Genomic DNA, 13,623 nt, shown 5'->3' on the forward strand with positions numbered 1-13,623 from the left:
AAACGCGATAATGCGCAAGTGGTCGGTTTAGTGAGGTCAGCTCCGTTAGCGAGAGAGTTAATGGTTAGTCCCATGGCAGAGAAAGTAAACCCGTGTGTGTCCACTGGTATGGTTTGTGATGTGAAACAAGAATTGAGTCCTAAGGCAATATCAATCTATCGAGATACCGGGTGTAGTCAGTCGCTGATCACGTCGGAGTGTTTAGCTGGTATAGAGAATTCAGATACAGGACGTAGTTTGGCCTTAACCTCGGTTACTGGAGAAAATATGGTTGTCCAGTTACATAACGTTTTCTTGTGTTCAAAGTTTGTGACGGGACCAGTCGGTATGGGTGTTGTGAAGGACTTGCCTGTTGAAAACATAAGAGTTTTGTTGGGTAATGATTTGACTAGTCAGTGTTGTCAGCCGAAATGTGACCAATTGTTAATTAAAGACAGCCCTTTACCAATAGAAGAGAGAGAGGTTGATGAGATTAGATATTCTGCGTGTGTAAAGACTAGGGCTATCGCCAGTAGGGTAACACAAGACCCAGAGGATATTTGTGATTTGTCTGATACGTGTGTGAGCCATGAAATTGGAGTGGATGAGGTTATCAGTAAAATGGTAGATAAGTCAACTGACGAACTAAATGTGGTGGAACCTGTTGATCTCCCGCAGAGGGGAAATGAACCAGTTGTGGTTGATAGAGGGGACTTACCTTGTAATAGACAAGAGTTAGTTCTAGAGCAGGGGGTTGATCCAAGTTTGTTAGCAGCTCGCACTACATTGTTAACTGAGAGAGTATTAATGAATAAGAGAGTTAGAGATAGGAGCTTGCCGGCGACCGAACTAGCTAGGAAGCAACTGAGCCATGCTCAGAGCAAAATAAAATCAGTGTTTGATAGGAAGACTAGGAGTCGGGAATTTAAACCAGGGGATAAAGTGCTGCTGTACCTTCCCATTAAACGGGGTTCATTACAGAACCGGTATTTCGGTCCCTATGTTGTGCACAAACGGGTTAATGAGACAGGGTATGTGATAAACACTCCTAATAGGGTTAGGAAAAGTAGGTATTGTCACATCAATTTGCTAAAAGGTTATTTTGACAGACTGCCGATAGTTCCAGAGTTACCGGTCCAAATTAAGAGTCACTTAATTTCCTGTGATGACGTCAAGACTGCAGAGAACAAATTAACCAACAGCCAGATTATAGCAGACTTGAGCCCCCAGCGAGCAAAGTTGACTACGTTGACACAAGACAATGTTTCCATTTGTCAGGACTTTCCAACGGTTACCAATACCTTAAGCCAGGATGTGCGCTTGGAACCCAACGCTACACCGATTCGACAGCATGCCTATCGGAGAAAACCTGGAAAACGTGCGACACTGAAAAAGAAGGAAACGAAGTTCCAGTGGTCAGATGAATGCGAGAAGTCATTCAACCGTCTCAAGCAGATGCGCTCCTCGTCTCCCGTGATGGCAGCGCCAGACTACCAAATGCCTTTCAAGCTAGCTGTGGATGCCAGTGACGTGGGAGCTGGAGCTGTGCTGTTCCAGGAAGACGAAAATGGACTGGACCATCCTGTAAGTTTCTTCTCCAAAAAGTTTGACAAACACCAGGTGAACTAGTCCACTATAGAGAAGGAAGCTTTGGCCATGGTACAAGCTCTGAAGCATTTTCAGATCTACGTGAAATCGGCAGTGCATCAAATGGTGGTCTTTACGGACCATAATCCGCTCACTTTCATTCACAGAATGAAAGCCACCAACCAGAGAGTTTTGAGATGGAGTCTTCTTCTGCAGGAATTCCCAATTACCATTGAACATATCAAGGGCACTTCTAATGTAATCGCTGATGCCCTGTCCCGAAGTTGAACGTTATGATAATGTGTTGACATTCTTGATTTCTGTTTTGTTTTTATATATTTTATTTGTATACCAGGGACTCAGAGACTCAGTGTGATTACTGGTAGTCACCTTATTATTACATGTGTTATAAATGCCCGGATGCGTCGGTTAACGCACGTTTTGTTTAAATGTAGTATGTTTCCCTATTCCTAGAGTAGAGGAAATATCCTTTTTGAGGTGGGGGTGTGTGACGGAACAGGCTCTTAATTTTGTTTTCGCCTGTGGCGATATTAATTGTTTTAGAGGGCCGTGTGCAGTTTCAATATGCACTTAAGCGCAGGTGGGCACTTTGTTACGTAATACCTCCGCGCGACCGTGGTCGAGCTGTGCCTAATACACACCCAGCCCAAGTGCGGAGGCCATGTGGCCAGTAGTTACGTAATACCTCCGCTAGTTCGGTACGTTCGGGGTATTGCTGGCGGACTAGGCGTCAGCAAGTCTAGGCTTCTAAGAAAAATATGCCGGCTTGGTCGCTGTGGAAATATCACTTGATAGGGGGAGGACCGCGTTGTGCCCCCAGGCGATATTCGCATTTTTTGATAAATAGCTAGGGTTTTAGAGATATGGGGGAGAAACGTAGGAAAGCTGCAGGGGAAACGGACGTCGTCCACTGAACGAAATATATAAGTTCAGTCCGGACGTGGTAAATATATTTTTCTGCTCTGTGTATAACCTTGATGTGATTGATGTGACTTTAAATATTTTAATACTGTATTATACGAACATTATTTAGACGGTGCTGCCGGTAATCTGACGCAGTAAACTGTAGGCTCACTGTCTAATATATATAAAGCTTATTCAGTCATCCTAGAGGACCTAGGTAAACTGTAGGTTATTGTCTTTATTGTGATATGTACCAGTATTAATTCTGTGTTACAAGGTTACTGAATGAGTAGTTAAGGGTTAATTAAAAATTAACCAGTTAGGAATAGAGTTGTAATTCCTTTATTAATTAAGTTCCCCTAGAAGCGTTTCTCAATTATCACACGTGTGGGTGTTGTGTCACGGTGAAGTGATTAGCATATTGTGTAAACTAGACACCTAGAGATTAACTAATTAAATGATCAGTTCTGGGTTGTTATTATTTGTTGTTGTTAATTGTCAGCGTAGGTTAATACAGATTCCAAAGTGTATTGTGTTTTTGTTGTGTTTTCTAGTGAACTAAACGTGCTATATTACATATGCTTTATATAAGATCTTATCTCTGATCATACCTAGACGAGCCACGCGGGTTTTTGAACTGCCCGTTACAGAGAGCTCTAATAGATATACAGTTAGGAGAGATATTTGAATAATCGTGTTTCATTCAGTTACGGGTATTGTAGGATCCCTGTGACAGGATATTAATTTTGATTTAATAGCAACACAAAATGACCGATTTGATAAAGTAAGTTATATTGATGTTGACAATTTTTTACATGAATAGAAAAATGAAAATACAAAAATGAAAACAGAAAGAGACTTGAAAGTGTTTAATGAATTTCTGCATCTGGAAGGCGAACATAGAAAGCCAGAAGAAATCAAATATGATGCTCTTGATGCATATTTGGCCAAATTCTTCATGTCTGTGAAAAGAAAGGATGGCGACCAATACGAATCAAAAGTTACGAATCATCAATCGAGAGATATCTAAAAGAAAAGAAATATGGTGTGAGTATCCTTATTGACATACGGTTTTCCAAATCAAGAGAAACTTTAAAGGCAAAACAAAAATATCTCAAATCAAAAGGAAAAGGAAATAAACCTCATGCAGCAGATGAGATAACAGACGCTGATCTTAATAGAACGTACGAAGCAAAAACTCTGGGTTTGGAAACTCCTACAAGTCTTCTACATACCATGTGGATGATATGCACCCTACATTTTGGCATGAGAACTGGTAAAGAAACAAAGAACTTATTGGGGGGGGGGGGGGGGGGGACATACAACTGAGGACTGATACAGATGGAACAGAATATATAATTTTAACCCAAGAGCGGCAAACAAAGACCCGTCCTGGGGACAATCCAAAAAACAGCCGAGATATTAAACCGCGAGCTTACAGCATACCTGACACTCCAGAAAGATGTCCAGTAGCAGCATACAAGATGTACAGAGATCATCGTCCTTGTGAAATGCTACTTCCTGATGAACCTTTCTTTCTTTGTGTGAATCACAGTAGGACGGCCACTTCCTATTGGTACAAGAAAAAGGCAATGGGAATAAACAAGCTGTATGGAATAATGAAGAACATGAAAGATGGGACTGACATAGAAGACAAAAAAATTACACCATACAGGTATTTTTCTTTAAATTATTTAATACAGTATTTATAAACAAATTTAAAAAATTAAAGTATTAATTACATTTTCTATCTTAAACAGATATGAGAAAAGAAATATATATATATAATCACAAAATAAATTGGACCTTAATGTTATTTGGGTTAACAAAAAAATGTTATACGGATTTTGGTATAAATTAAATAAATTAATACATGTTTCAAAATGACATATCTTTCATGTAATGTTTACATCAAATTACTGTAATACTTTCAGCATGAGAAAACACATGATCCAAAAACTGACAGACCATGGTGCGGCTCCAAATGAAATTATTCAAATATCAGGTAGGCCTACATATAAATTAGATTTACAGTATTTAATTAAGATTTTAGTTAATAAAATTAAACATGAAAATTATCATATTAAATATTATTCATACAACAGTTTTAACTTTATGTAAACATGGAAATATATTTTATTTCAATTCTTGCATCATTAAAAGGATATGATAGAAAGAGCATCTGCCATTAAACAACATTATTAATTTAGCTCACATGAAATAAAACCTAATTATGATTGATATTTAAGCTTCCATATTTTTGGGGGAAAATATAATAACAGAAAAATATTTATTCATTGCAGGTCACAAAAACGTTAATTCCATTAACAGTTATTCGAAAATTAAACCTGATAAACAACATGAGATCTCTCACCTGCTTTCGAACACTGCATCTGTCGAACTTGAAACTGAAAGTTCCAAAGGATCAGCTGATCATAAAAAGCTGACAGTGAACACAAAGCATACAGTGAACAGCATGAATCAGAAGCATTTCTTGTCAAGTGTGTTCTCTGGAAATACGATCAACGGAAACATACACATTTACCTGACACCTCCTTCCGAATAGTGTGCATCATCGTCGGAGACAGTTACTTCCAATTCGGAATACCGGTACTCGGAAAACATATTACCATCGCCCGCCAAAAAAACCACGACTCGAAGTTAAAAAATAAAGAATTCACTGTACAAACATTAAATATGTTCCATTGTTTTCAAGTTACTCAACCTTTATCTTGTTAGCCTTTGACTCTTTGGTGTTTTTACCTGTTTTGTTAATTTTAAAATGAATAATTTAAATTCCTATCGGGAACAAACATTTCAACTTTCGTCGTCTTCCATGTTTTGGCAAAATGTATTACTACGCGCATAATTAGTTATAATAACAATAATAATAGTAATAATAATAGTAATAATAAAATATTTTAATAAGAATTACATGGACTATGACATAAACGTTGAACTGGTATCATAAAACATGTACTGTTTTCAATAAATTAAAAACAAATACAATTTATTTTCTTGGGCACTCTTTTTGTTTGGCGTAAGGAACAGTAGTGCTTTGGTTGCTGTCAATCATCGGGCATTAAAGGTAATGTTCATGTTATATTTTTTGTTTTGTTTTGTTGTTTTCTTAAATAAAAAATGACTGAACGTGTATATAATAAATAGACCATTTCATGGTATTTTTTCCCCAATTCGAAAAACCCCATGAAATAGCCTCTATATATTTTATTTTATTAAAATTATTATTTATTTATTATAATTTTTTTTTTTTTATAGACTTATCTCAATCATATTAAATATATTATTATTATTTTATTTATTTTATTTATTTTATTTATTTTATTTATTTATTTATTTTTATTATTATTATTCTTCTTTTTTATTAATTTATTAACCTAGCTTACCAATATGATGAAGTACACAGACTGTGTATATATATATATATATATATATATATATATATATATGTATATATATATATATATATATATATATATATATATGTGTGTGTGTGTGTGTGTGGGTGGGTGGGGGTTTTTTTTTACTTCTCATTGTTTTAAATGGATGCTAGTTGGGGCAGTTATGTTTAAAGTTAGGTGATAGTCACAGTTAGGTGAATATCACAGCCCCAATCACATAGTTTTACGCGGGCTCATGATATGGTTAATATGGAAATGATATCATTAATCAATCTCCAATTTCTAACATTTACATTATGGTGGAGGTGGTGGTTGGGAGGGCCTAGGGAAATGAATTAAAAATGGGGCGGACCTTCCCTTCTACTCTCCTCCGATATAAATACCACATTAACCAGACATACGTTATTGTCAATATTCTACTTTTTACGTAATCATCTGTAGAAACCTTTTCTAACCCTTTGTTTAAACCCTTTTAACTTCTTTGTAAATGAAGTTTATTTAACCATCAATTAAGTATTTTTAGCTAATCATCTGTAGAAACGTTTTTAACTTAGAAAACTTTTTTTTAAAACACTCCCCCACCCCTTTCGTTCCGAGTACAGTTTCTGGCTCCTGTCAGAAATCGTGCTCGCAACAAGCGTGCTTGAACATTAAATTGATATAAGCACGATAATTCCCGACATCTGACCCGACAGTCATTTGTGGGCATACATACATACAACGACATAAGCGAGTGACGTGGCTAGGATGCACGTTCTGATCACTTTCCTAGCGATTTTTACGCTCTACGCCACACTTCGAAGGCTCTGCACAATTAATCGAGGTTTGCAATAAGCAACATTGGACAATTATTGTACCATAGGCGGATTACGGGGGGGGGGGGGGGGGGGGGGGGGTGAAAGTGGGGTATTTTCTTCCATTATCAACGCAAGTAACAACATTTCTTCCTCATCAGAACTTTTGAAGCGTTTGATAGGTGGAAAGGTGACCATTACTATGCACGGATATCACTACCTTTCTCCTAGACAGATGGGCGCTTCTCTTATGGGGCGATCACACTGGCCCGAATGAGCTTCCGTTTGTTTTCCGTATACGAAAGTGGTGTGATTTTTTAAACTGGCCGAATGTCCCTCCGAATGTGTTTTCCCCCAATGTATCACCGAATGCTTTCCGTTTGTTTTCCGAATGTTTTCAGTATGGTTTCAGAATGGTTTCAGAATAGACCGAATACTTCCCGCATGTTGACTTCGAGAGGTTTCCTTTCCGAACGCTTTCCGAATGCTTTCAGAACACGGCGAATCGACCTAGAATGGACCGAACTCTTTCCGCATGCTTTCCCGCAAGGGTTCGGAAAGCGTTCGTAAAGGGTTCGTCATGTTGTATGTCCATTCGGGGTGTTCGGAAAGCATACGGAACATACTGTGCATTCTGGAAGTGTACGAGCAGTTCGGAAAATGTTCTGAAAGAATACTGGAAGGGTTCTGGCTATTCGTTATACATTCGGCGGCATAAATTAAAAAAAATCCGGAAAGGATACTGAAAACGTTCGGAAAGCATTCGTCTTATTCTAGGTCCATTCGGGGTGTTCGGAAAGCATACGGAACCCAGCACCTCCAAATTTTCATTCTGAATGCACCAAGAACTAAACGCATGCTTCCCGAACGTTTTCCGTGCATGCCGTATGCTCCTAGAATGCTTCCCGAATACTTTCCGAATACACATGGACGCCACATTCGGATGGTCGATGAAAATTATTTTGAACATGCACAACAAATTGTTGGAGCTACCGAATGCCGTTCCGTATGCATCTGTACGGAGCCGAACAGCCAGTATGCTCCTAGAACACACCGAATGCTTCCCGAATATGATCCGTTCGCTCCCCGAACACCCAAATTCCTATTCGGAAAACAAACGGAATGGCATTCGGGCCAGTGTGATCGGGCCATTACGCTACAACCTGGATATAGTCTGTTACCAACCAGCTTAAATTGCAGCCGAGCTACGCCTTGCTACGTTCAAGTTACGCGCCGCTGACACCAGTGTGTGGCGTATGCATCACAGCATAGTCAGCACTAGATTTTAATACAAGTATGTACTGTTGTCACTGATCGTATTGTGTTACAAGTCTGTTGTGGTTGAACAAACACTTCCAGCTAATACTAAGTGGCCAAATGGAACATGGAATCATGTTTGTTACTTGGCTGCCCATCAGGTATCTACTGCTGTCAAACTTGATAAATCCCAATCCATGCACATGTTCCATGCTCTAATTAATATGATGCGACATGGTACCAGCCTTTTGTGGGCATGGCAAGATTACAATGTCGGCTACACATGGAACTCGCTTTCGGTAGTTACTAATCGATTGTTTGCTTAAAGGAATGCTAAAACAAGGCTTTTGGACTGGTATGCATATTCAACGATAGGTTGCTAGTCACTTCGTACCATGGTCATTTCGTACCATAGTCATTTCGTACCTAATTTGGTCGTTTCGTACACTGGTCATTTCGTACTCTGGTCATTTCGTACCATTGCAAAAAGTCATTTCGTACCTTGGTCATTTCGTACTCTGGTCATTTCGTACCATTGCAAAAAGTCATCTCGGTCATTTCGTACCCTGGTCGTTTCGTACCATTGCAAAAAGTCATTTCGTACCCTAGTCATTTTGTACCTTGGTCATTTCGTACCATAACTGAAAGTCATATCGTACCATGGCATAACAATTTATAACAATCACCCCGGTAGTGTCTTTTTACAAAATAACATTAAATTACAAATTTGTGGTTAATTTAAAGGATATTTTATCAGCAAAAGACTAAAAATCATTGCCACTTTGTATAAACATTAGCAATTGGCTAATTTGGCAATCGATAGGGTAGTTAATGTTTTAATAGTTTTTATTGTTTATTTCTTAGACAAATAAGATGCAAATAAGTAATATTCGGCTATTTCAACTGGTAACTGAAAAACGTGGTCATATTTATTTATTATTATTATTAGCATATTTATTAATTGTGAATATAAAAAGCGCACTTTGGTCAACTGGATTATTGCCGACTTATTACAGTAGAAACACTGTTTCCCTTCGTAGACGTATTTTTTCCATATAAGTGTGTAAGTAATCTGTCTAAATTCTTCTCTTTTTTTCCTTATGCAAAATTTTAACTTGTCCAAAGTTTGAAAAGAAGACCTAATAAATAATATTTTGTTGGCCATTATGTTGTTTTTGACTAATTATTTGGAGCCATTTCACACAAAATCGAAGTTTGCTGTTAGTAGTATATACTATATACGGCTCCTGTCAGGTAAAATGGTACGAAATGACCAAGGTATGAAATGTCTAGGGTACGAAATGACCAGGCAGGATGGTACAAAATGGATGGTACGATATGACTTGGGTACGAAGTGACTATGATTCCAATGATATATAATGCACATTATTGCTTAATATCAATAAGTATATAATTATATTTAATTAATAAAACGGTTAAATGTGACGGTTATTACATATAACGGGCTCAGCCGTTTTGTACCATCTCAGTGAGTACGCCCTCTGGCGAGCTGGTGGTTACGTAATATTTAACGCGTAACGTCAGGAATGAGTCTTAGAACCAGAGAAACACAATCTACCTGTTTTTTGCGGGATGATAAAATAGTCATACATTGCAATGTTCTGTAATAATACACATCCCAGTAAGCCAGCAATAAGTATATATTATTTTTCAATATAAAATAAACCACCATTGTCAAAGTGGCTACACAACAAGTCGAAATAATTATACCATGTTTTGTCCATGCATTAACCTACGTACTGAAATGATACACGGAGTGTTTTCTTAGTTATTTTTTCTATTCTGTTAGTTGCCTCTACCTGTGATTCCTGATTGGCAGGTGTGTATTTGATTGGTAACCAGATGAGCCAATTAATTGACGCTGTCTAGACACAAAAATATATACCGGCATTGTGTATTATTATCTGTCGCCCAAAACTGGAAATGGACATGGTTTATTACTGTAAATAGTTCTGTAAAACCCAAAGAAAAGAAAATTAGCACTTGGGTATCGTGGGTTGTCGTTTTTGCTCCAACGTAGCATACCAACTTGAAATATATTTAGTTACATAGTTTATTATATTATCACGTCATTTGTGTTGTTTTACAAGTCTGGTTGATCAAAGAGAAGCGCCTTGTCGTAAATTACTGTTTTTGTTTACACTGTGCATATAGGAGATGGTCAGGAGCTGGCCTCAGACTAGAGTTATCGACCCATTTGGTTGTCCAAAATACGGAAACTAATGCGAGAAAATATAGTTTTCTTGTGATGTGATTAATGGCTGGGGAGCTGCTTAGTATACTGGATTGTTACACTGGGTTTGACAGGTAAGAGGATGCAGTTAGTGAATATGTGCACTTGGTTTACACTGGATACTGCATAATGTCCCCCAGAGCACATTGAAGTCATGCAAAATTTGTGTAAAATGCAGAGAAATGGGTGTGATTCGGTCCCTTAGCCCACGTGTGTTTGTTTACATTGATATAACGCGGAAAAGAGCTGGACAACAGATGTCGTCCTTTCGAGTGTTCAATGGGCCCAGGCAGGTAATGTTTCCCGTGAAATGCTAATGGCCTGGTGAAATTAATAAAAGTGCTACAGCCACTGGGGCTACATGAGAATACATAGTGAAATTAATTGTGGTCTGAGGCCAGCTGACGTCACTTCGTTCCAAGCTAGAGGTCGCAGTGAAGTAAATCATAGCACACTATCCACCATATTAACATAAATTAAAAAAGAATAAAAAAAGAAAATTTTCCCAGGTGAATCACACATGTAGTGATGATAGCCAGTCCTAGTTCTGTGCAGCAAGAATGTCTAAACTAGGTGATGTCAACCTAAATCTGGAAATAACACACCCCCCCCCCCCCCCCCATTTGAAATTTCACGGCTGCTAGGAAGTCACTCCACCCCGACCATGTATTCATACTCGATATGTACAAATAACTCATGGAAAGTGAGATCTCATTCAACGCAATTGTGCACTATAAATGTAGGTTCAATTCCTGTCAAAGATCCAATTTCTTACCTATTTTCAAACTCATAAATTATTTTATTCAAAAATGGAGTGCATTTTAAAAGCACTATCTTCTCTGCTACCTTAAAAACTAAAAATATTTTTCGATTTATAAATTCTATTGCTCCAAAATGAATACTGACATGTTGTACTTCACGAAAGTCACTTGGTTATATGTAGACGACTGACCAAGGGGAGATAACTCTTTGAGGAGTGTCACTGTATCCAGCTGTATTTGGCTGTAAATAATGGGGGGGGGGGGGGATGATTAGGGTAGTGCATTGGAACGTTTTTGTTTAAATAAAGATTTCTATTTTAGGCCAAGTCTGACTGATTGCTAAACCTGGTAATATCATACTGAAAAATGTACAGCTAATCTCAAGATTACAGATTGCATCGACAATGAGGGCTTATATGCAGAACAATGTGTGAATGAATTTCAAGTGGATGAAGACAAACTGACATAAATGCGATACACCCATGCTACGAGCTCTGTCAAAGTGATTGTGGTGGAGCATATACTGGAGTCGGTGTACTTTAAAAGTTTGGTGTTTTGGACGACCATGAATAACTCCATATTTGTTATAATTCTTTCTTTTGTCCCATTGTTGGTAACCTGTCCAAATTACATATTCCAAATTTGGCTCTTTTTTTCAGGCTTGGCCAATATAGGATGTTTCGTAGTCAATACCCTGTTTGAGTTCACCTCAACCTCAATATTTGTTGTTGTCATATTACATCAATGATTATGTAATAAATTATAAAAATTAAAGCAGACAAATTTGTGGCTCCATTAAAATTGTGAAACATACAAATACATTGTTATTATTGGAAACCAGTGTGGTGTGAATTCCAGTGGTATGTGTCAAGACTGTTTTCAGGTAGCAGTGAAGTAAATCATAGCACACTGTCCACCATATGTACATAAATTAAAAAAGAATAGAAAAAATATAATTTTCCCAGACGAATCACACATGCAGCTTTGATAGCCAGTGCTTGTTTTGTGCAGCAAGAATGTCTGAACTAGATGATGTCAACCTAAATCTGGAAATAATATTTCATTTTTGGAGGCAACTTCTCCCCCCCCCCCCCCCCCCCCACCCACCCCCCCCCACTTTACCATTTCACGGCTGCTAGGAAGTGACTCCACCCCGACCATGTATTCATAATCGGTATGTATAAATAACTCATGGAAAGTGAGATCTCATCAACGCAATTGTGCATCATAAATGTAGGCGCAATTTCCGTCAAAGATCCAATTTCTTACCTATTTTCAAACTCAATTATTTTCAATTATTTTATTAAAAAACGGGGTGCATTTTAAAATCACTATCTTCTCTGCTACCTAGAGTACCGGATGCATCAAAAAGAAAAGAAAATGGCTGGCCCCACTTAGCAGGAATAATCACGGGGTTTTTTTAAACACTGAAATTACGCGTATTTAATTTGTTAAAGTGTCAGTATGTGTTGGTGGTCCGGGTATGCATCTTTCCGATACATAAGGCTCATGTTTTAGTTTACTCTCCCTTTAATCTGGTCAGTGCACTCAGAGATATTCCAGATTCATGATACTGCGCTACGACTGGACAAGTTCTTGTACTGATAAGAACAAGGCCAGAAAGAAGCTGTTTGCATGAGCAAATCTATAAAGAAGATCACCCATGCTAGCAGCATTGGAGCAACATATAAAGGCAGCAGCCTACCAAGGTGGCCATATCTAGGGCGATACTCTGTTCTCATCACCTTTGTTCCTTTTACCTAATAGATGGGGCTGGATCACGATGGATGATGGAATGTATGAGCCACACTTGACGAATTGCCCAGAAACCTCACACACCTGCCATGAACTGGTTTCGCATGTGTGTCAAAAGCGTTGCAAGTGCAACAAGTCTCATTTTCAGTGCACAGCTCTGTGTTTGTGAGCGGGAATGTTCTACCCATTAGCAGGATGAACACCAATATGTATAATACAGAGTGTCATCTATGACACCTAATAAATAAAGTCATTTAAAAGTTATTTAAAGGCATATTGTCACAGACCACTGACCTATATAATGACCTAATAAAGTATTACCTGAACAAACAATAATTCGATTTGTCCCTAAATGTACTTTATTCAACCATCTTCATAACCACCATACATATTGAATTATGGCAATGGTCCATAATTCAAAAACTAAAATTGCCGAGAGGGTTGGCATGGATTTCACTAAATCATGGTTCAGTTAAGGTGATGCGATAGCTAGATTTGGTTTCCAACAATTAAGGTAATTTTTATTTATTATTCATTTTCAGAGAAATAAGGTCCTTAAATCCGTGACAGTATGCCTTTAAAGTACTGGTTTGAAAGAAAGAAGTGTTTTATTTAACGACGCACTCAACACATTTTATTTACGGTTATATGGCGTCAGACATATGGTTAAGGACCACACAGATTTTTTTAGAGGAAACCCGCTGTCGCCACATAGGCTACTCTTTTACGACAGGCAGCAAGGGATCTTTTATTTGCGCTTCCCACAGGCAGGATAGCACAAACCATGGCCTTTGTTGAACCAGTTATGGATCACTGGTCGGTGCAAGTGGTTTACACCTACCCATTGAGCCTTGCGGAGCACTCACTCAGGGTTTGGAGTCGGTATCTGG

This window comes from Gigantopelta aegis, chromosome 1 (assembly GCF_016097555.1).
Source record: "Gigantopelta aegis isolate Gae_Host chromosome 1, Gae_host_genome, whole genome shotgun sequence".
Taxonomy (NCBI): domain Eukaryota; kingdom Metazoa; phylum Mollusca; class Gastropoda; order Neomphalida; family Peltospiridae; genus Gigantopelta; species Gigantopelta aegis.